Source organism: Equus przewalskii, chromosome 1 (assembly GCF_037783145.1).
Source record: "Equus przewalskii isolate Varuska chromosome 1, EquPr2, whole genome shotgun sequence".
NCBI classification, from domain to species: Eukaryota; Metazoa; Chordata; class Mammalia; order Perissodactyla; family Equidae; genus Equus; species Equus przewalskii.
In genome coordinates this window covers 46427888-46451411 of record NC_091831.1, presented here as the reverse complement: position 1 = coordinate 46451411, position 23524 = coordinate 46427888, and positions in this window count along the sequence as shown.

The following is a 23524-nucleotide window of genomic DNA, read 5'->3' as shown; positions in this document are numbered from 1 at the left end:
AGAAGAAATCAAAAGGGAAATCAAAAAATCTCTTGAGACAAAGGAAAATGGAAACACAAAATATCCAAACTTATGGGATGCAGCAAAAGCATTTCTAAGAGAGTCTATAGCAATAAACACCTACATTAAGAAAAAGGAAAGATCTCAAATAAACAACCTAACTTTACATCTCACGAAAATAGAAAAAGAAGGACAAACTAACCCTAGTGTTAGTAAAAAGAAGGAAATAACAAAGATCAGAGTGGAAATAAATGAAATAGAGACTAGAAAGATAATAGAATAGATCAATGAAACTAAAAGCTTGCTTTTAAAATGATTAACAAAATTGCCAAATCTTTTTCTAGATTAACAAGAAAAGAGAGAATACTCAAATAAATTCAGAATGAAAGAGAAGATATTACAACCAATGCTACAGAAATAATAAGGATCATAAAAACTACTATGAACAAGTATATGTCAACAAGTTAGATAACCTAAAAGAAATGGGTAAATACCTAGAAACATACAACCTACCAAAGCTGAATCAAGGAAGAAATAAAAAACTTGAACAGATTGATAAAGAATAAGGTGATTAGAGTGTAATCAAAACCTCCAAACAAAGGAAACCCCAGAAACAGATGACTTCACAGGTGAATCTGCAAACATTTAAAGAACAATTAACACCAGTCCTTCTCAAACTCTTCCAAAAAACAGAAGAGGAGAGAACAATCCTCTTCTACAAGGCAGTATTACCCTCATACCAAAGGCAGACAAAGATACTACTAGAAAATAAAACTACAGGTCAATATCTTTAATGAATACAGATGCAAAAATCCTCAACAAAATATTTGCGAACTGAATTCAACACTACTTTACAGGGATCATATACCATGATCAAGTGGGATTTATTCCTTGGATGCAAGGTTGGTTCAACGTCTGCAAATCAATCCATGTAATATACATTAACAAAATGAAGGATAAAACCTATATGGTCATCAAAATAGATGCAGAAAAGTCATTTGACAAAATTTAACATTCTTTCATGATTAAAAACTCTCAAAAATTGGACATAGAAGGAATATAACTCAATGTAATATAGGCCATATATGACAAACCCTCAACTAAAATCTTACTCAACTGTGAAAAGCTGAAATCTTTTACTCTAAGATCAGAAACAAAATAAGAATCCCCACTCTTACCACTTTTATTCAATATGGTACTGAGAGTTCTGTCCAGAGTAATTAAGCAAGAAAAAGAAATAAAAGGCATCCAAATCTGAAAGGAAGAAGCAAAATTTTCTCTGTTTGCAGACAACATATTATTATACATATAAAACCCTAAAGACTCCACCAAAAATCTGTTAGAATAAACAAATTCAGTAAACTTGTAGGACACAAAATAAATACACCAATCTAGTTGCATTTTTATACACCAACAATGAACTATTAGAAAGGGAAACTTAAAAAAGTCATTTACAATAGCATCAAAAGCAATACAATACTTAGAAGTAAATTTGACCAAAGAGTAGAAAGATCTGTACACTGAAAACTGTAAATCATTGATGAAAGAAACTGAAGAAGACACTAATAGATGGAAAGATATTCTGTGTTCATGCATTGGAAGAATTAATATTGTAAAATGTTCATATTACTCAATCAATCTATAGATTCAATGGAATCCCTATCAAAATTCCAATAGCATTTTCACAGAAATGGAAAAAATGATCCTAAAATTTTTATGAAACCATAAAAGACCACAAACCGTCAAAGCAATCTTGAAAAAGAAGAACAAAGTTAGAGGCATCACATTTCCTGATTTCAAACTGTATTACAAATAATCAAAATAGTATGGTACTGGCATAAAAACAACACATAGATCAATGGAATACAATAGAGAGCCCAGAAATAAACCCATGCATATATAGTCAATAAGGTTTCAAGAAAGAAGTCAAGAGTATACAATGGGGAAAGGATAGTCTCTTCAATCAATGATGTTGGGAAAACTGGCCAGCCACATGCAAAAGAATGAAACTGGACCCCTATTTTATACCACACACAGAAATCAACTAAAAATGAATTAAAGACTTGAACATAAGACCTAAAACCATAAAACTCCTAGAAGAAAACATAAAGAAAAAGCTGCTTAACATTGATCTTGGCAGTAATCTTTCCGATTTGACTCCAAAAAACACAGGCAACAAAACTAAAAGCAAACAATAATGCTACACCAAGCTAAAAAGCTTCTGCACAGCAAAGAAAACCATCAACAAAATGAAAAAGCAACCTGTGGAAAGGAAGAAAATATTTACAAACCATGTATCTGATAATGAGTCAATATTTAAATATAAAATGAATTCATACAACTCAATAGCAAAAAAACACATAACCCAATAAAAAATGAGTAAAGGACACAAATGGACATTTTCCCAAAAAAGACCTAGAGATGGCCAACAGGTACATGAAAAGATGCTCAGCACCACTAATCATCAGATAAATGCAAATCAAAACCACAATGCAATATCACCTCACACCTCTTAGGATGTCTGTTATCATAAAGTCAAGAGATAAATGCTGATGAGGATGTGGAGAAAAAGGAATCGTTGTACACTGTTGGTGGGAATGTAATCTAAAACAGCTAGTATGAAAAACAGTGTAGAGGTTCCTCAAGAAATTAAAAATAAACCAACCATTTGATAAAGCAACCCATTTCAAGATATAGTTCCAAAGGAAATGAAATCTTTATCTGAAGGACTTATCTGTAACCACATGTTCATTGCAGCATTATTCACAAAGGCCAAGGTATGCAAACACCTAATTGTCTGTCAAAGGATGAATGAATAATGAAAATGTGATATATATATGTGTGTGTGTATATGCATATATATATATATGTGTGTGTGTATATATAAATATATATAATGGAATATTATTCAGCCTTATAAAAGAAGGAACTTCTGTCATTTGCAGCAATGTAGATGAACCTGGAGGGCATTTTGCTAAGTGAAATACGCTGGACAGAGAAAGACCAATACTGCATGGTATTACGTGTAGGTGGAATCTAAAAAAAGGTCAAACTCATAGAAACAGAGATTAGAATGGTGGTTGCCATAGCTGGGAGAGTGAGGGGACTAGGGAGAGGTTGGTAAAAGGGTACAAACTCAGTTATAAGATGAATAAAGCCTGATGACCTAATGTATAACATGATGACTCTAGTTGGTATTACTGTATTGTGTAATTCAAATTTACTAATAGAGTGGAATGTAAGCATTAGGGATCATTGCGTAGGAAATTCTGCTAGCCCAATTTTTTGCCTGTCAACTGTGAGAAATGAGATAAATAATTACATCAGTGTGATTTGTCCAAACTCTCAATGAGAACTCTTTACCCTCTAGGCCAGGATTCCTATCTACCAATACAAATTTCCTAGAAGATTTTTTTTCAAATATGTTGTGTAGAAAAACATGACTTGTGTATCTTTTGATGATTCATGTTCACTCTGATTTGTCAGAACCATTGTGTACCTTCATGATGTAACGTCACATACAACCCAAATGGGGCTTTCATTTATGATTTTTTGTATTTGTTTCCTTAACTCATATTTGCAGCCACCAATAATGGTATTTTGTCTTGCTTTTATGTGTTTACATATGATTTGTATCTGAAATTGTAGGGTAGGGTTAGGTAAACTAATTCCAAAAATCACATTCTTATGAAAGAGATGAATAGCCAGCATTAAAAAAGAGACCTGAAATTGGACTTGACAGAAAGAAAAGCTAGAGGACATCACCAACTGAGACCATGGCTGGAGTATACAAATAAGTACCCAAAAATGTGTGCTTACTGGGTGATCGCCTAGGCTACTTACTATCATATTCCTTTTTATTTAATTATGTCTTATTTATTCTGTAAATAATAATCCATTAAAGTAATATGCAAAGTAATATGCAAATATGCAATAGTCACTAGTTTTGTCTTAAGCAATAACAGTAAAAATTACTCATGAATGTCATTACTAACATTAATTCATGCTAATAGCTATTTCTTAGACACCTACTTCGATGAACCAAACACTGTGCTAAATACATTACATTCATTTTATCTGTTAATAGTTCAGATTTTAAGATACTTTACATATATCTTGAACATAGGGAAGCTGAGGGTCAGAGATATTAAGTAGCCTCTTCAAAATGACTAGTTAAGTGATGAAGCAGGCATTCAAATTCAAGACTGACTCCAGTGCCTCCTTTGTTTTTCCTCCTATGCTGTGGGTTCCAATGAAGTCTAAAAAGAAAAGAAGCTGCTCTTTGAGGAGCTGAATATTCAGTAATTAGTCATATAATTTAATAGAACTGCTAACAATAAAACTATTATTTTCTAAGCATCTCCTGGAAACTTATTTTTGTAAGAAAAGTACATTTTTTCTTGTTCTTATATTAAACTCACTTCTCGTGTTTGGTCTTATGAGAAACTAAAGTAGCCACTCTCAGATTACCTCCCTTGTATTTTTCTTCTGAAAATGCAGCCATTTAGTTCCTCTTGCAGATTTCCAGCATACCCCCAATAGAGGTCTTTACTTCATAAAGGCTGACTCCACTGTAAGAAATCAGACATTTGGTAGAATCGCCCCCAAATTCCTGAGAATCGATGAGGTGCAATATTTAAGGACAACAGATACTATTTTCCTTCTGACTCCATGTGATCTACAATTTTTACATTGATGCTTAAGATTTTACTATCAAAATTAAAGCTTTTTTCCTCAAAGCTTTTAAGAAGAAAAATACGAACTTTTGCAAAATTTGCCCTTTTCTACCTCATAAATATGGACAGTCTAGGAGCTGGATGCCAAGTAGTGATGAAGATGTATAAAGCACACTGAGGTACTTTGAGAAACCTGAAGATAAATGTACCCACTATACAATTTCATTTCTAGCTGCTCGACAAGCTGCTGTCCTGCTGAGGAGAATCTGGCTTATTATCATAAGCAAAGCCAGGTGTGGAGGAGTATGTGTTCTCCCCGCCAAATGATAGCCCAGCTTGTGCTGCACAAATGGGAGCCCCCTCAGCTGAGCATGACTGTTGGCACGTTGGATACACATCATCTCTGTTTTATATTCAACTCTGCCCATTTGTATAGTATCTAGGGAAATGCTTACTTGCCAATCACACACACAATAGCAAATACTTGTTCCCAGTAGCAATTTATAAAAATAATTCAGATGAGAGACTACTTTCAGAATTGTTAATGAAGTCAGATACAGAAGATGTCGGCTTTTCTTTTCCCAAAACTCACATTCTTTTTACAATGCCAGAAAGCTTTCCCTAAAAATTCCTGTGCCTAAGTAAATGCTGCAAAATGGAGATAACTGTATAAAATCAACTCTAAGTATTAGCATACTGTGGTATTGGTCTTTAGGCTCCCCTTTATTTTCACATATTTTCTATGTTTTATAACTTTGAAAAATGAACTCCAGTCAACAAATAGTGAGCCAAAATACTATTGCAGAAATGTGATTTTTTTTCTTTTTCATGTTCTTCAGCCTTCTATCCTTTTTCATATCACTTCCTAATTCTAGGATTTCATTAAACTAAACTCCCTAAGTGGTAGTTCTGTGTGCAGAATTTCTTACCTCCTTCTCTTCAAGTATTCTGCTTCTTACATTCTAGTGCAAATTTTGAAAACAACTAATAAATAAAATATAGCTGCAAAAGTGCTGTGAATAAAAATATCACAGGGAAGGGGAAAAGGGAATGCAAGTATAGGAAGGGGGTTAGCATGGGAGGGGGTGTGGATCAGCTGAATACTTAAATAGGGGCTCCAAAATTTTTGTTGTCCTGTAAAATTAGAGTCACCTCATACTGAGATGTAGAAGAATGGTGGGGACTGGAGATCTGGGCCTTATATCAAGAGTTCAATTTTGGAAGTATTAGGTTTGAGATGTCAATAGAAATTCAGGTGGAGTGGGTAAGTAGGCAGTGGCATTCATAAGTCTAGAGATCAGGGATGAGGTCTAGACTGGAAATATAAATTTTGAATGCTTCTGGATGTGGATCTTATTTGTGGCCCATTAGAGCAGATATGATAGAAAAGGAGTGATCATAGAAATAAAAGCAGAAAGCCTAAGAGGACTCCAACATTTAAAGATAGGCGAGATGAGAAAAACTCAATGACGAGAATGTGATGTTGTGGTTAATAAAGGAGATAGTAGGGGAGATGTTGTGGTGGGTGCTAATGGATCATCTCTTCTTAAGGCTTTTATTTGTCCAGTGAAAACAGTCTCATCAACTTTTTACCATTTATGTATGTTTTATTTTACAAAAAATAAAATATTATGCAGGGGGATAGACATTTTATCAAATGAGATTGAGAATTGAAAAGATGTACTAGAGGTTTGAAAGAGAGGGAAAGGTCTGAAGATGTTGTCTAGGAGAGTTAAGAATCATTGAGTTATGGAGATCTAGTAGGAATGCCAGTTGGGGCTCAGGGCCTGACTGAGGTTCATGATAGTGAATTTAATATTACTCCTGTTGGCTATGTTCTGCTGTACCGGTATAGGCCCATAGTAGGGTAGGAATTGAATTTAACCAGAATTATGGTTTTGACCAAGAAAAGAATGTGATTAAAAATGGGCCCTCATGGGTAGCCATGGCCAAATGATTTGCTGTAGCCAAAGAATTGAGAGCCATATGCTGACTTCTGGGCTGAAGCACTTAGAAAACTAATTCACATGGTTCTCCATACTCTTTTTCCTTGATGCCACAAAACCTGAAGTGTCATGTTGAAACGGACTTGCTACAAGATGAAGTGGCCTAGAATATTGATCTACTACATGGAGAAAGCTTCCCTGGAGAAGTTAGATTGATGGAGGATTTATGAGAACAGGAAATACCCTGTTGTGTTAAACCACTGAGATTTTGGTGACCTTGTTATCATAGCATAATCTAGTGGATCCTGCATGATAAAAGGTATGATTAGGGGAATAAATGGCTAAGGTCTGATGAAGGACATCATCAGAAAGACCAAGATGTAGAAGTATAATCTATGAAGATTTAAAACAATAAGAATTATGAGGGAGTAAGTGTTGGAGAAAGTGACATTGAGCCAGGAGATGAAATTATCAAACAATAGGGGAAAGGAAAGGCACTGAAGGTATGTAAATGACTGCAAAAAGCAGGGATAATTTTAATGATAACCTGAGAACATGGAGAATGGGGGGATTTAGGAAAGAGGGAAGAGGGAAGTTCTGGAAGTAGTTATAAAAAGCAAAAAGAGGTAATCATTTAACAAAATTAAATATACAGGATGTACTCATTAAATAATTGTGATTCTTCTAAATGGATACACCTGCAGAAACATATAATCTTTATCAGGTCCACACCAAATGGCAACTTTTAAAATGAGTCAGTCTTGGATTTCAGACCTCAGAAACAACATCAGAATATACTTCTGAAGTAAGCAGTTTCCCATGTTGGAATCTCCAAAAAATAAAAGACTATTTGAACTGAAATTATGTGTTCACACAATTTACGAACTTTGACCTCCACTAATGTGGCTTGAATGTTTTTAATTAATTCACAGTTGAGATATTTACCTTTATTATAAATATGTTGGTTTCTTCTGTTATTTGGAAAGAAAAATACCACCTCTGTACCTTTCGCTCAATTTTACTGTGAGGTTAAAACTACTTTAAAAAATAAAATATACTTAAAAAAATACAGTCTGCCTAATTCCATTAACATGATTTATATTCATTACATTTTTTATCTCAAAAATCGTAAGTCATATATTTGACGAAGTGAATCTGTTACTGAGCAAGGGCTCACCACCTGACGTAGATAGAAGCTAATACTATGGCACTGGCTTTTGAGAAAACAAAGAGCTTTATTGCGAGGTCAACATGCAAGGGGGCAGGAGGCAAAACTCCCAAATCTCTCCCCCCTAACCAAGGTTCAGGGTGAAATTTAAGGAGTTAGGGGCTGCTAAGCTGCAGCTGGGCCCATGTAAGCTGATTGGCTAGTCTCAAATCAGGCCATATATGTTAATCATGCTACTTGGGCTACTGGAAGCCAGATTTTCCTTAAGGCCAGGGTCCTCCTGGGGCTATGGCTCCACCTGGCACATGTGTAGCGCTGTCTCTGTTATTGATCAAGGCTTGATTAATCAACAACCTGTTTTAAGGATGCAAAACTAGTTTAAGCTGGTCAATGTTTTATGTGATGTTTCAAATCTTTTGTCCTTTATACATAATGACCAATAATGCTTGTTTTTTACTATTGTTATTATTTGGCAAAATTTTCTGTGTTTCCTGACATTGCTTACTACTTTGTAGAATTTAGGAACATGAAGGAAAGACAATCCATAACACATTAGCATCTCCAATATTTTAACGCAGATGATTTGGAGTAAATATTAAAGTGGCAATTATGTTACAAAAGATAGAGGGAATAAAGGACCTCTTGTCTTTAATGATATTTTTTGAATGTCCCTAAAAACCCGCTATCCTTTTACTGTGAATAAAAATAAGAAATTGCTGGCTGTATAAGCTACTTCTGTAAAAAAAATTGTGTACATTTGACTTCACCAATGACCATGACACGTGATTGAAATAATAAAAAACTTTCATCATGGATTCTGATTAAAAAACAGTTAAAGTTATTTGAGATATTAAAGTTTTTAGAAATATAATTAGTATAAAAAATTCCATTTTGATTTTTAGAAATATCATTTTCTCTTATTTAGTCATACAATTATTTCTTTTGCCTTTAGCTATTAATATTAGCATAAATAGATGCATGCTAGCTTAAGCTTGATCTTCATCCTTTTCTTTAAGAAATGAATAGGAAGGCCATAATTATAAAATACTAATTCAGATTATATAAAATATCTAGGACTTACCTATTTCCTTCATGAGGTAAATTTTTAAATCTATCCAGATCTCTTTCTTCAGAATTCACTTTCCCGTACAATTACTTTTTTTTTTTTTAAAGATTTTATTATTTCCTTTTTCTCCCCAAAGCCCCCCGGTACATAGTTGTACATTCTTCGTTGTGGGTCCTTCTAGTTGTGGCATGTGGGATGCTGCCTCAACGTGGTCTGACGAGCAGTGCCATGTCCGCGCCCAGGATTCGAACCAACGAAACACTGGGCTGCCTGCAGCGGAGCGTGCGAACTTAACCACTCGGCCACGGGGCCAGCCCCTGTACAATTACTTTTTACTAGAATAATTTTGGTTACAACTTTGGTTATTAGCCCAATGTCTTAATGTGCCATTTCCAGGAAAATGGAAGCTGTATGTTGAAGAGCTCTCTGTTGGCTCCACCTCTACCCCAGAGTCCTAACCTGCCTTGATCCATTATTTATAATATGCTCTTTAACGTATGTTAAGGTTTTTAAACAAATGATGATATTTGTCCTATCAATAAGAATGAGGGTGGAACATTTCGTAATTATTTTGCTATCAAGTATTGTTAGGTTTTGCCTGGTCCTCAGCTCTGTAATGCAAAAAAGAAAGCTCATTTATTATAAGTAATTTCTGGGTGTTTACTCTGTGCCATGCTCTATTCTTAACAATTTACATCTGATCTGATCTTCAGGAAAAGTTTTTCAGATAGATTAATTACCCATTTTTACCGAAACATAAAGTATAAGTAATATGCTCTGCTTTTGCTCTCACAGGTAAGGTATGGCATAGTTAGGACTCAGTCACAAAGTATGCCAGGTTTCAAAGTCCACCTCCTAGCCACTAACCACTTTTGCCAAAGTGTCAAACCACATGACATGCATCTTCTTTAAATACAGATTCCTGGGCCCCGGTCCAGATCTAATGAATCAAACTCCAGAGGGTGAGTATGAATTTGGGCCTGGAGTCTAAATTTTTACAAAGTCCTCCAAGTAATTATTCTGTACTTGAAATTTGAGAGTGATTACACTAACTCTCCCCACTTAACTACCCCAACAGTGGGTAGTCTGGTCCCTCTTTCAGCTTCCATCCTATCTTGCTTCTAGGAGGTATTCTCACCTAACCTAAGGGAAGTGAAAAGCTCTGACTTAAAGGAATTGGCATCAAGACAGTACTGAGTCAGCCATGATGTGTGCCTTCTGCTAAGTGAACTTTGGCACTGTCTCCTTGCCTCAAAAACTTCAGAAATTGAGCCACTATAAAATTCTTATAGGCTCACCTCTTTCACCGGGCTAGACCAGAGCTTTTCTCTTTTCAGTCACACAGTTATGATGATATATTAAGTGTATTTTGGCCTGTTTACTGGCAGATGCCTTTTCATCATGCTCTGCCCATCTTTGGGTAAGTTCTATTACCTGTTCATGGTAACTGAAGCCATCAGCATTTATTATTTTGCTGGACTTAGACTTCTTACCATCACATGCAGCTGAGCCTGAGGCCATCTCACCTGCCCCGCTCCAAGATAACCCAGTTTTCCAGGTGGCTCCAGTGACCTGGATCTCGATGATCTGTATCCTTAGATACGTCAGGTGTCATTTGTTAAAACAGAACACAGCAAAACTACTATATATTATTAAGGGTATATAACAACAACAAAAATTCAACAGGTGAATCATAGAGGCAATGTTTTCTCTGGCTCCAGACCCAGTATACTATGAAGAATTCTAACTTACTCATTTACTATACAGGTAAACAAAATTTTTTGATGTACCCTCACATAGGACAAAAATTGTACATTCTTACTACCTGCTTTAAATTTTCAAAGTACTTTGCCTGAAAAATTCCACAATTATATCTATATACATTATTACATCTTTTTCCTAAAATCACCATTGCAATCTCATTAAAAGACTTTTAGCAGAAAAACAAGCATTGTTTTTTTCCCTCTGGACTTGATTTAAAAAAATATGTATCATCTAAACTGAAATGATTTAAAAGTGGAAGTATAATGGGGAAATTTTATTTTTAAACCTTACAAAATAAATGCTTTCTACTGTTCACATTTGCTGTTTCCTAATTTATCAGTATCATTTATATGAATCTTTTGTTAAGATTTTTCACAACTTTGTTGAAATACAATTAACTACACATTTTTTTTTTTTTTTTGAGGGAGATTAGCCATGAGTAAACATTTGCTGCCAATCCTCCTCTTTTTGCTGAGGAAGACTGGCCTGAGCTAACATCCATGCCCATCTTCCTCCACTTTATACGTGGGATGCCTGCCACAGCATTGCTTGCCCAGCGGTACCATGTCCACACCTGGGATCTGAACTGGCGAACCCTGGGCTGCCAAAGCAGAACGTGCAAACTTAACAGCTGCGCCACCGGGCCGGCCCCAAACTACACATATTTAAAGTCTATAATTGGATTAGTTTTCACATATGTATATACCCATGAAACCATCGTCAGAATCAAGATGATGAACATTCATTAGCATAAAATATTTCATGTTCCTTTGTAATCTCTCTCTCTCCCCTATTCCCAGGCAACTACTGATGTGATTTCTGTCACCATAGGTTTGTTTGCATTTTCTAGGATTTTATATATTTGGAATCATATAATATATAGTTTTTGTTTGGCTTCTTTCACTTAAGTTAGTCAGTTTGAGATATACCCTATTGTTGTGTGTCGTCTTTGTTCATTTCATTATTTTATTTTTAATTCATTGTGTAGACATACCATACTTTTTTTATTGTCACTTGTTAATGGACACTGGGTTGTTTCTAGTTTTTAGCTATTATGAACAAAGAGGCTGTGACCTTTCTTGTAAAATTCTTGTGTGTACACGTGCTTTCATTTCTCAAGGGTAAATCTCCGTAAGTGTACATATTGGATCCTATGGAAGTACTGGGGACTGTTGAAGAAATTGACAAATTGCTTTGCAAAATGCTTCTACCATTTTTTGTCCCACAATAGTGTAAGAGAATTCCAGTTGTTCCTTAACACTTGGTAGTCTTGTGAATTTTAGACATTCTTATAGGGGTTTTATGGTATGTCATTGTAGTTTTAACTAGTATTTAGTTAATTTGCCGCTAATAATGTTGTATATCTTTTCATGTGCATCTTGCCATTCATATATCTTACTTGGTAAAAGTGCCAGCTCAAATCATTTGCCCACTAAAAAAAATTAGTTGTTTGTCTTCTTCATTTTGTGAGTCTTTATATATTGTGGACAGAAGTTCTTTATTAAATATACGATCTGAAAATAATTTATTCCATTCTGTGGCTTGTTTTGTTTAATTCTTTTAAGTGTCTTTTGAAGAGCAGAAATTCATGACCTTGATGCATTCTAATTGCCCTGTTGTTTCTTTTTGTGCCCCATGCATTTGGAGCTGTAAATAAGAAATCTTCGCATAACCCAAAGTCACAAATATTCTCTCTAATCTGACTGGTGGAAAAGGAACTAATTTTAGCCCTGTGTGACTCTATTGATATTCCCTCTACTCTTATCTGGTGGTTCTTTGGAGTCCAGTAGTCTCTTCACACATATTGTTCGGTACTCGTCCAAAGACACGAGAGGAACTATTTTTCCCATCTCTAGAGCTGGTATCTCTCCCTGTACAGTTCTCTCCTCTCCAGGGTTCTACACTGTGTACCTTAGCCTCCCTGGACTTCTAGTTCCATCCCCTCATTTCAGGAGGATTCTTGGGCTGAGTGTTCCTTGTCCCTGAGCCCCAGCCTAGAAACTATCTCAAGACAGTAGGTTAAGGCATTCATAAGGCTCACTTCGTTATTTTTTCCCTCCTCAGGGATCTCTGCCTTACATTGTCTGATGCACAATGTCTGATAACAATTGTTTCATATATTTGTCTAGTTTTTTAATTTGTTTCAGGTGAAAGGGAAATTCCTATCCCTGTTTCTCTACCTTGGTCATAAGTGAAAGACCCAATGGTATCAATCTGATGTTCATTTAATTTCCTCTCCTTTCATCATCTGTTGTCTATTATATAGTCTTTTTGCTTTCTCATTCTTACTCCTGTTATGTAGGTTTATTCATTGGCATCGTTAATATTGATTATACAATTATTAATAGAATTGATCGAATATATTACTAAATCTCCATAAATCAGCTAAATAGTTTACTTCTTTTTTTTTTTTAGTATATTTTTTTGTAGGGCACTTGGTGGGTTTTTTTTAGGTATGCCCTCTTTTTTTCCTTTGGTGGGGAAGATTGGCCCTGAGCTAACATCTGCTGCCAAACTTCCTCTTTTTTTTTTTTCCCTCCCCAAGGCCCCAGTACATAGTTGTGTATCCTAGTTGTAGGTCATTCTAGTTCTTCTATGTGGGATGCTATGTGCGATGTGAGTGGTGTGTAAGTCCATGCCCAGGATCCAAACTGGCGAGCCCCAGGCCGCAAAAGTGGAGCATGGAAACTTAACCACTCAGCCACGGGGCAGGCCCCTACAAAACTTATTTCTAATGATCATTCAGAATGCATGAATCCCATGCTTTGTTGGGGGACAATTCTCCATGGGTTCGTTGTGTTTCTGTATGTCTTGTGAGCAGAAGAACTAACTTATTTCTTATCTTTTTAAGGATGTTTGCATAGAGACTTATGTTTGAAAGACAGAGATGATATTGTGTTTTAGAGCAAAGGATATATTTTCTTGTAGTCTTGGGAGATAGAGATAGTGTCCAGAGCAAAGGGTAGGCATTTTACTGCCAATTATAAAACATACAGATTTTCTAACTTCAGTGTTCCACTATGGCAGTGAAACCCACTCTGTATGTACCTGTCATCTGGTTCTTACCATGTTGCCCTATGGGAATTCGAGCCTAGAGAACCAGCACAAGAAAACATTACTCTGACTACATCTATTTCTAGGAGTATTAAAGTCCTTTGTCTCTGACCAAGGAGTCTTATGTCTGCTGCCAACATTCACGACACTGTGGCAGACTAAATTCTTGTTTCAAAGCAGGACGGAATCTCTGTCTCTGTACACTTTTGACAATCATTAGAAATAATTTGTGAGCTTAGGTTTAATGAAATTATTAATTGGGATAAATTTCTATAGGCTTTGCATCATTATTAATGTGTGACAGCTATGTAAAAAGGATGTTTTAAGTCACATTGGTGTAGTATGACATATTATTCTAGCGTTTCTTGAAAATGAGTAAATGGGATGAATGGAACATTTTGGCACACTATCCTGACTGTATAGTAAAATTTAACATCAATGTATAGAAAGAAATGCACTTAACCACTAAGAAAATCCTGAGGAAGTTTTTTCTGCTTGCTTTACCAATCTGTCCAGTACATGTCAAAACATAGGAAGGGGAGGGAAGAAACAGCCTCTTGGATGGAGAAGAGACTGTTTCTTTTCTTCTTCAGTTCTCTCCAGTAGTCCCTTTTTCTGAGTAAGTGAGCAATGTGAACTATAACGAGACGGCAGAACTCAGCGTGTTTACGTATCCACGTCTGAGAAGTTCTAACTACTTTGTTTAAACAACCCAGCTCCCAAGTAAATCACATTTATACTTAGGTGGTTTATAACATATAAGGCCAAGTGAAATCAACGTCAATGTGAAAGACAGACAAACAAAGGTAGCTTACCTAAGAAAGTTTTGTGTTTCTTTGGGCACATCATTTAACCTTTGTGTGCTTCTGCATCCTCGTCTGTAAGAGGCAAAGTCATAGTGGTTACTTCATAGGACTGTTGTAAGAATTAAATGAGTTAATATGTGTAAATCAGAATATAACCTTATACTTAGAAAGTGATATTATTCTGTAACTCATCCTTGATTCTAGTTATAAAGGAATAGACATATTGTCAAAAGTGTTGAGCAATAATATAAAGAAGTGAAGAAAGGAAGGTGTATTATTTTCTTATGGCTGCAGTAACAAAATGCCACAAACTGGGTGGTTTAGAATGACATAAATTTATACTATAACTACCAATTTTAAATAACGAAATGTGTCAGACATTGTGATAAATCTTTGAGTGACAAATCTTTAGTTTAAAACAGCCTATTGAATTAATAGTATTGTTGTCAATGTAGAGATGAGGAAAATAAGACTTTCATATGTCAAATAACTTTCCATAGCTGAGAAGCTTCTATTTAACATTATGGTAGAAAATTGTTCAAGCAGCAGAGAACCATCAAAGTCATCCATGGTTCTTGGTGTGAAGTCCATATACAGCATGAACCCATAAGATTGCAGGGCATATGGGACCCAGAATCCAGCTACCCATAGAATTAGTCTGAAAAAAGATTTGAAGAACATGAGGACTCCAACTAATTGTGGTAAGGTTATAAGCAGGAGTTCTGTCTTACTGGGAGATAGAGTGTTAAACACAAAAACTGAGTCTATATAGTAGTAATGCTAACTATATAATGTAAATGTACTAAATGAGCAGAACTATGTTATATACTTTGTATTCACACTGTCTAATCTTGACAAATTACTTATTCTAAGTCAAACACATTACTGACTATCTCAACCTGGATTCAGACCCAGGTCTACCTAACTTCCAAGAATACTTAATTTCCTTATACGTTATTGATTTACTTGTAAGGAACAAAATAGCAGTGAGGCATAAGGATAACCATAGCCCCAAATGTTCAGATACTTAGGTACTGGTTGACAGTGGTTTCAGCTGGTGATGTGGCTTATCTAATGGAAGATTAGGGCTACTCGGTATCTCAGGAGTTGAGGAGAAAGTGGTCTGTTGAAGTAAACAATTTAAATAGAGAAGTGACCACTCAGTCAGTAAGTAAACAAACAAATAAATTCTGATATAGTCAGATAGTCTTTTCAATTGTAAATTGTTAAATCCGGAGTTTATAAGGTTATATGGATATGTTACAGTTTTATTTCTCAACCCTTTTTGTCTCTCACAGCCAGACTAAAACTCTTCTTTCAACCAGCATCCTAATGATAGATTTTAGTGTGTGGAAAAGAACAGACCTTAATTAGAATCCTGAGTTCATTTTTAGATTTGGCTAGTTAGGTTGGGCAAGACTCAAACTCTCTGAGACATAGTTATTTTATCATTTAAATGACAATAGTTATCAATGCCTACATCATAAACTTGTTGAAAGGACACAAAGGCTAATACTAAAAATAATACCAATCCCTTGTTTTTGATCATTCATATACATGATGATATTGTACTTCCAGTTGTTGGCAAGTAAGGATGAATGGAAAGTCAACTATTGATCAGGTTTAATGTGACAGGGATATTTTGGATTAAGGCTCACTTTGCAACACTGATTAGCATCACTAGCTGCCATGGTAAGTAGCAGCTAGAATGAAAGCACTGTCTACAGAAGGGATGGTAGGGAAATAATGCATCCCTGCTCGTTTTCATTCGTTGACATCCCTCTTATTATGTCTTTGGTCTGAGAACTAAGGGTCTTACCAAGTTGCAAATAACAAATTACTAGTCCAAAAAAGAAGGAGAATATGGCAGTCATACAAATTGACAGAAGCTGGGTTTTTATTAATTTATTTACATACATTTTCTAAGTATTTAGTAAATTGTGTCATATATAATTTTATCTCCTTGATCAGACTGCAAGATTTTCAAGGTTAGAATCATTCCCTACTACTATTTAATAATTCCCTCTGAAATTATCATAATTTTGTACACAGAGACAATTTTGTAAGCAGATATTGGAGTGTTGAGGGTGTTGATAATGCACAAACACTCTTCTAAACACTTTCCAATCTACCTTATTTTGGAAGTACAATTATATTCCCATTTTTACATAAGGAAACTGAGAGTTAGAGAAGTTAATTAACATATTGTGTTATAAGCCAGGGAGTACTGAAATCAGAATTTGAACCTATGTCCATTTACTCTAAAAGCCATTGTATTAACCACTATGTTATGAATCTTTAATCACTATACTTAATAAATATATGGTAATTGTTAGTTGACACATTACCAAGTATTTTTTAGACTTACTTTTGGCTCCTGTGGAAGACTAAAAATACTGTTTTAGATCATCATAATTTAAATATGACACATACCTATCAGATTATCTTATACTGAATTTCTTTTAAGCATGTTGTATCTTTAGGGATTTATTTAAAATAAATAAATCCTTAGACTCCTTGGCACTTCTTTTCCGCAAATGGTCCATTTGACAATTTTCAGTCTGTGAAACAGTATTAAGTTTATTCCCCAAGAACATCAAGGATCTATTATAATGTATTTTACATTGAAAATTTTAAATTTTTATAAGTAATATACAAAGATTTTACTTTCACTTATATAGAAAATTCACTACTGCTGATTAAGTCATTATCCAAGAATGGAAGACTCTCAATAAATATACTATACTATAGTCATTTATTTATAGCGATCTCTATCTTTTTTTTTTTTTTAAATTTCAATGACTGTATTCCAGGACCAATGAAAAATTGTGAGTTGTGCACTAGAGGAGTCAGCTGAAACTAAAATTAATGGCATACACATGTACAGACATATACAAACATACGCATATGAAGATATACATAAATAAATCCATAATAAATATTCTGAAACAATTTTACAACTGAAACTATTTGATCTTTCCTTTCTAAAAATGTATGATAGATGTCTGTGAAAACGACAAGAAATCTGGTGTCCAGATGCACGTTTCCCATTGTTAAATGTAAAACCTCCCCTTGACAGCTGGTGACTGCAAATGAGTTTAGGAAGCAGATGATGGCAATAAGTTAACTCAGTACGGAAACCCTCGTCACAGCCAGCTAACTCTAACTGTTCCTATCAGACTCCACCACCCACCGGGCTTCCAAACATGACAGAAAACTTCCTTCAAGAAGTTTCATTTTTACTGAATTCAAACTAAATGCCATGCAAACATCTAGTACTTCTCATAGTGATATCATTAGAGCTGCCAGATAACTTTGTGGAATTTAGTTCTGAAAGGAAGCCTACACTCTTCCTCAAATTCTGCAGGCTATTCTTTGATAATAGCATTTACTTATATCATACAGAATACACTTTGATTCAATTTTCTCTGAACTTTTCCTTTTTTGAGAGGGTGAAGAATAGACTATGGGTGTGTGTCTATGTATGTATTCTAACATGTACTACAAATGGAGCTCCTTGGGCATTGTGGGACCGCCAGAGGCTCACTGTGTTTCTTCTTTGTTCAGACTTAGAAGGAAGTATGATATGGAGGGTTGAGCACAGATCTACATTCTATACTGGAAGCTTATTGTCTCGCACACTGCCCTTTAACCATTAACTTCACTCCTGTTTTATGCCACCACTCCCATCTATAAATGAGAGAGTGTTATATCATCTATAAAATGAGGATATTGGACCTGTTGGCACCTCGTTCAAACAAGTAAAAAGTCACCCCAAATTAAGTGTTCCATTCTAGTTCAAACAAGAAACAAGTAATGAGTCAAATTAAATGTAGGCATCTTCAGGGCAAGGACAAGTTCCTGTACTTTCTAAAGTACCCCAGGACTGGGTAGCAAGCTCTACATATTCTCTTGGGTGGTTCACTCATACTTGTTGGCCTGTTAATGCAGTCTAATCCTGGAGACACAGTGGATAAATAGGGCAACAAAAAGTCTACCTGTCATTTTCTTTGCTATGTTACATCTTCAACAAACTAAACTTAACTCTCTAAAATATACAAGCTTTCACTATGAAAAAATGTTAAATTAGATAAAAAGATTAAGAGACATAGTGATCATTTGAAAATAATTTTAAGTTATAACAAAGGAGAGTACACGTATCCACATATTTGAAAACCTCTCTGACTCTAGTTGCCCACAAATGGACTTTGCACAATAGGAGGGGTTCAATAAATTTTTGGTGGTTTGATTTTTTTATTTAATTAGTTGATGATGGCAATTTAATTAGATGATGATGTAATGAAGCAAGTTACTGAAGCAAACTTGCCCCATAGAAGATTACATAATCTACATGTGGAAAGCTATTTGAATGTTTGGATTTAGGCTTCATATGAAAAAATCAAGTGATCATACTTATCTTGCCTTTTGTAGACTCTGTTTGTGTCTCCTGATTTTGTATCATCCTGTGTGCAACACAGCCAAGGGGACAGAAGATTTGAAAATAGAAGAAGAATTATGTTAGCTGTAAAATAGCTGCAAACTTTCCTGCATAGCTTTGATGCACGAAATTATCATTCTTCCAGCCTACTAAAAGCTAGGAACAAAACAGAACAAGTGTAAAAAATACCTATAGGGATAACAGAATACAGCAATATAGGAAATACACCATTTCTAAACAGTGTGTAAGCTGGTGCTTTCAATAGAAAACTCTTGGAATGGTTTAGTACAATCATAAACACACGAAGCATGTTAAATGAATTAAATATGATTTATAGTAAGATAAATCTGAATGGAGTTGTTTAGTAAGTATAGATCTGGCTCTGAGTTGTACCCTGAACAAAGATTTCTTACTGAGCACTGAATGTATTAAGAATTGAAAACAGGAAAAGAACCTCATATACGCCAGTTTTTTAGTTCTAAAGAATGAGAATTGATCTTTATAATGATTGCCCAGATGACTACAAAATCCCAGTGCCTTAAGAAATTTACAAAGAGAAGTAAACTAGACTTAGTAGTTTCATTTCTAAGTTGTGTATTTTATTGACTGCCAATATTTTGATGACTATCAAACCATGAAGAATGTTTAAAGATGCAAACATTTCTTATTGGTCACCTTCTCTGCACAAAACAATGTACCATGTAATTTGGAGAAAAAGATGAATGCTTTCTCTTCCATGTTGCACATAAATTCTTAGTGGGGCTAAGTAAACATGCAACTATTTTATATATTTACATGATAGTAATAATTTGAAATATTAGTTTTTAATAAGCTTGGAATTTTGGATATTAAAAAATCTCATTTTTAAGTCATGAAAGAGAATTTGACATGATCTTCTTAAACAGAGATTTAATGAGGTCTCAAAGAAATCAAAAGTAATCTTCACTTGCTCCCTATTGCTTTCAGAATTAATTATAGATTTTCCCACTTGTTTCTAAAAGCATTTTATATCATGACCCAGCTTTCTGGCATTATCTCCAAAACTGCCCATGTAAATGCCCAATGAAATAGAATTTAGATTTCTATTCCCTGACCATAATCTTTGCTTTCCTGATAATGCTCTTGCTTATGCCCTAGAATATCATTCACAAGCTAAAAATTCTCTCTCTTTCAAGCTTTGTCAATGTCCACCACCTTCATGAATCTTACTCTAATATCTTTGTTTCTCTTTCAGAATTGTAATGATAGTTTGCTTTAATCTCTCTTTCAAAGTACCATATGCAAATTGATAATGCTTGGCGTGATATATAGCCCTAGAAAAACACTGGTTTTTCTTTCTCCTCTTTTCTTGACTCTTCAAATATTTGGTAAGTGACCACATATATCAAACTGCTTGGTGGTAGGTATCCTCAAGGGACTCAGGATCCAATGACAGAGAGAGATAAATAAACTGATGTTTATGATATAGAAGAATAAAGACTATGACAGTGTAAAGGAGGTGAGGAGAAAGAGCAAATAAATTGAATCTAAAAATAGAGCATGAAACACATAATGCCTTCCAAAAACATAAGGAACTAATGTACAACTAGAGAAAAGAATATGTTTGAAGGAATGATGGAAGATAAGTCTAAAGAGAATGGGAGAAGATCGTAAACTGTCTTGTGATAAATGTCTTTGAATCTTGTTGTAAAAGCTGTGATTAGCATGGAAAGGTTAAATGCAGAGGATTACATGTGTGTTACAGAAAGACCATCATGGCATCAGTGAGAATCATAAATTAGAATGGCTAGATTCGAAAAAGGAGTTCAGTTAGAAGCATATTGGAGAAAGTTAGGGAAGAAATGATGAGGGCCTGACTGGAAGGAGGATGGAAAGGATGGGACAGGGATAGAGAAATAAATAGAATGAAAACCCATATATCTGGCTTGGGAAACTGCATTACTCTAATTATGAAGAGAGAGTGAATAAATGTGGATGAGCAAAGATAAAGGGGGAACATGATATTTTCTGTTGAGACATACTAAATTGAGGTAGAAATCTTTAGGAAGTAGTTGAATATACAAAAGTGAAACAAAGTTGCTCCATAAACAGTGGTTCCCTGAAGGGGAATGAAGGCAGAAATTGAGCTTGTAATTCCAATGACAAGCCGTTCATCCCAGCATGAAGCTGATCTGCTCAAAGGGCAGGGTGCCTTTTTCTGTTTCATATTTCCAGAGCTGGAGAACTTTTAAAATTCTCACAAAGTTGACTTATGTAGTGGATGGACCTGCTCAGAGAAGTGGCTTCGGAAGATGAAAATTCATAGTTGTTATTTTTCATTGGAGACTCTTTGGGATTGTAGTTAAGGGCATAGGTTTTGGAGTAGTCTTTTGTCTAAATCCTTGACTTTCTTTTTTGCTCAAAAGCAGGACAAATTATTTATGTTGCTCATTTATAAAATAAGAACACTTAGAAATTAGGAATAACTGATCCTTAACTTACTGTTATGTAGTGAGGAATAAAAGCAAAATGTATATAATGTTCTTACCAGAGACCTGGCACATATAAGAAGCTCTAAGAAGTGATAAATAGCATTACCCACTTGATCTTCGTCCTCCTCTTCACCATCATCATAATCTTTCATATCTTGTTGTTATCCACTTATGTCAGGGTGAGATAGGTTGGCAATATGAGCAGCTACACTGTGTCAGTTAGAACTTTTTGGTGTCTTCCAGCAAATAGTTTTGTTTTCCTTATTTCCTAGAATCTTGTTCTATCCCCAAAAGGGATTTCCATTATCACATTGTGATGTCCTCTATTTGTTTTTCCCTTCTCTAAGAAACTCGCCATAATATGTCAAATTCTGAAAAACATTTTGAAAATTCCTCTTTAATGTTCTTAATTTTCTGCAGTACAGAAAAAGTTTAGACTATAAAAATTTTCTTAGCTCATATATTTCAAGGGTGCCCTTTAACTTATTTATAAATTCTATTATTTCCCAAATAATTTGTCCAACATGCCAAACTCATCTTTATATGTATGTCTACCCCACCTCACAACAAATTATTTTACATTTCCAATAATATAAAATTCTGGTATTGCAGAATCACTAATGATAAATACGTAAATTGGGATTTATTAAAACTCATGTTACTACAATATACATGTTCAAAATTATACTCAAAATTATTGAAATGTCATGCAATTTACATTACTAAAAATATAATTATCAAATTTGGCTCTTTTTTTTTGTGAGGAAGATTTGCCCTGAGCTAATGTCTGCTGCCCATCTTTCTCTTTTTTGCTTTACAAAGATTGTCACTGAGCTAACATCTGTGCCAATCTTCCTCTGTTTTATGTGGGATGCCACCACAGTGTGGCTTGACGAACGGTGTTAGGTCTGCACCTAGAATCTGGACCTGCGAACCCTGGGCTGCCAAAGTTAAGTGTGAACTTAACCACTATGCCACCTGGCCAGCCCCTCATTTGGCTCATTTTTAAGTAAACAAAGAAGGAACCACTTTTATAGAGTTGGTTATAAGATCAATAAGGGCAGGAACTGTCTCAATGATGTTGTTCACCATTGACTTTGTAGAGACGATTACAGTTCCCAATAATTTTTTGAGAGAACAGGTGGATGAATGAGTGGATGGATGGACATAAAACTTATAAAGATCCTGGAACTGAAGAGTCAAATTTCCAAAACTAGTGTTGTCATCTAACTGACTTTTTGATTTTCTTGTGCATGTAAGGTTTTTCAGATAATCAGATGTAAGATAGACATTATGTTACAATTAATTGAGACTCTATAGATATGAGTTAATGAGTTAGTTTTCTATTGCTGCTTAACAAATTAGCACAGACTTAGCGGCTGAAAACAATACCCAATTATTAGTTCACAGATCTGTAGGTCAGAAATCCAGCATGGTGTGTCTGGATTCTCTGTTCTGGGTATCACAAAGCCTAAATCAAGGTTTTGGCCAGGCTGGCCTCATCTCTATAGGCTCTGGAGAAGAATCCTCTGCCAAGCTCATTTAAATTGTTGGCAGAATTCAGCTCCTTGAGGTTCAAGGACTGAAGTTCCCCTTTTCTTGCTGGCTTAGCTGCGGACTCCTTTCAGCTTCTAGAGGCTGCTTTCAGGACACTGCCCTTGGCCCCCTGCATTTCAACAACAAAGAATGTCTCTCACCTCAAATCCCTCTCATGCTCTGAACCTCTTGAACTTCCTCAGATTTATCCCCATAATGCAATCAGGCAAAAGAGATGAAATCATTTCACATAAAGCCAATTTAAATGTACCAAATTTTATCAAATTTTTGTCTTAATTTTATCAACTCATACCTCTAACCATAGCTTCCATTAAGACTCTATCAATAAGTTTCATTGTTATAATTCTGTGTAGGGGAAGCGTGTTCCCAGCCAGACATAACATCCATTTCCAAAAAGACATTCAGCCAAAGTTGACATAACCTCTTCATATCATATTAGTTTAAACACTCAAATCTTTGTAATCTTATTAACTTTAGCAGCCTAACTGTTGCCTGAGTGATTGTTGGTCAGATTTCTCATTGTAATTTCTGCCTTCTCACTTTTTAAAATTGTTTTAAAACTAGGGTGAATAGCATGG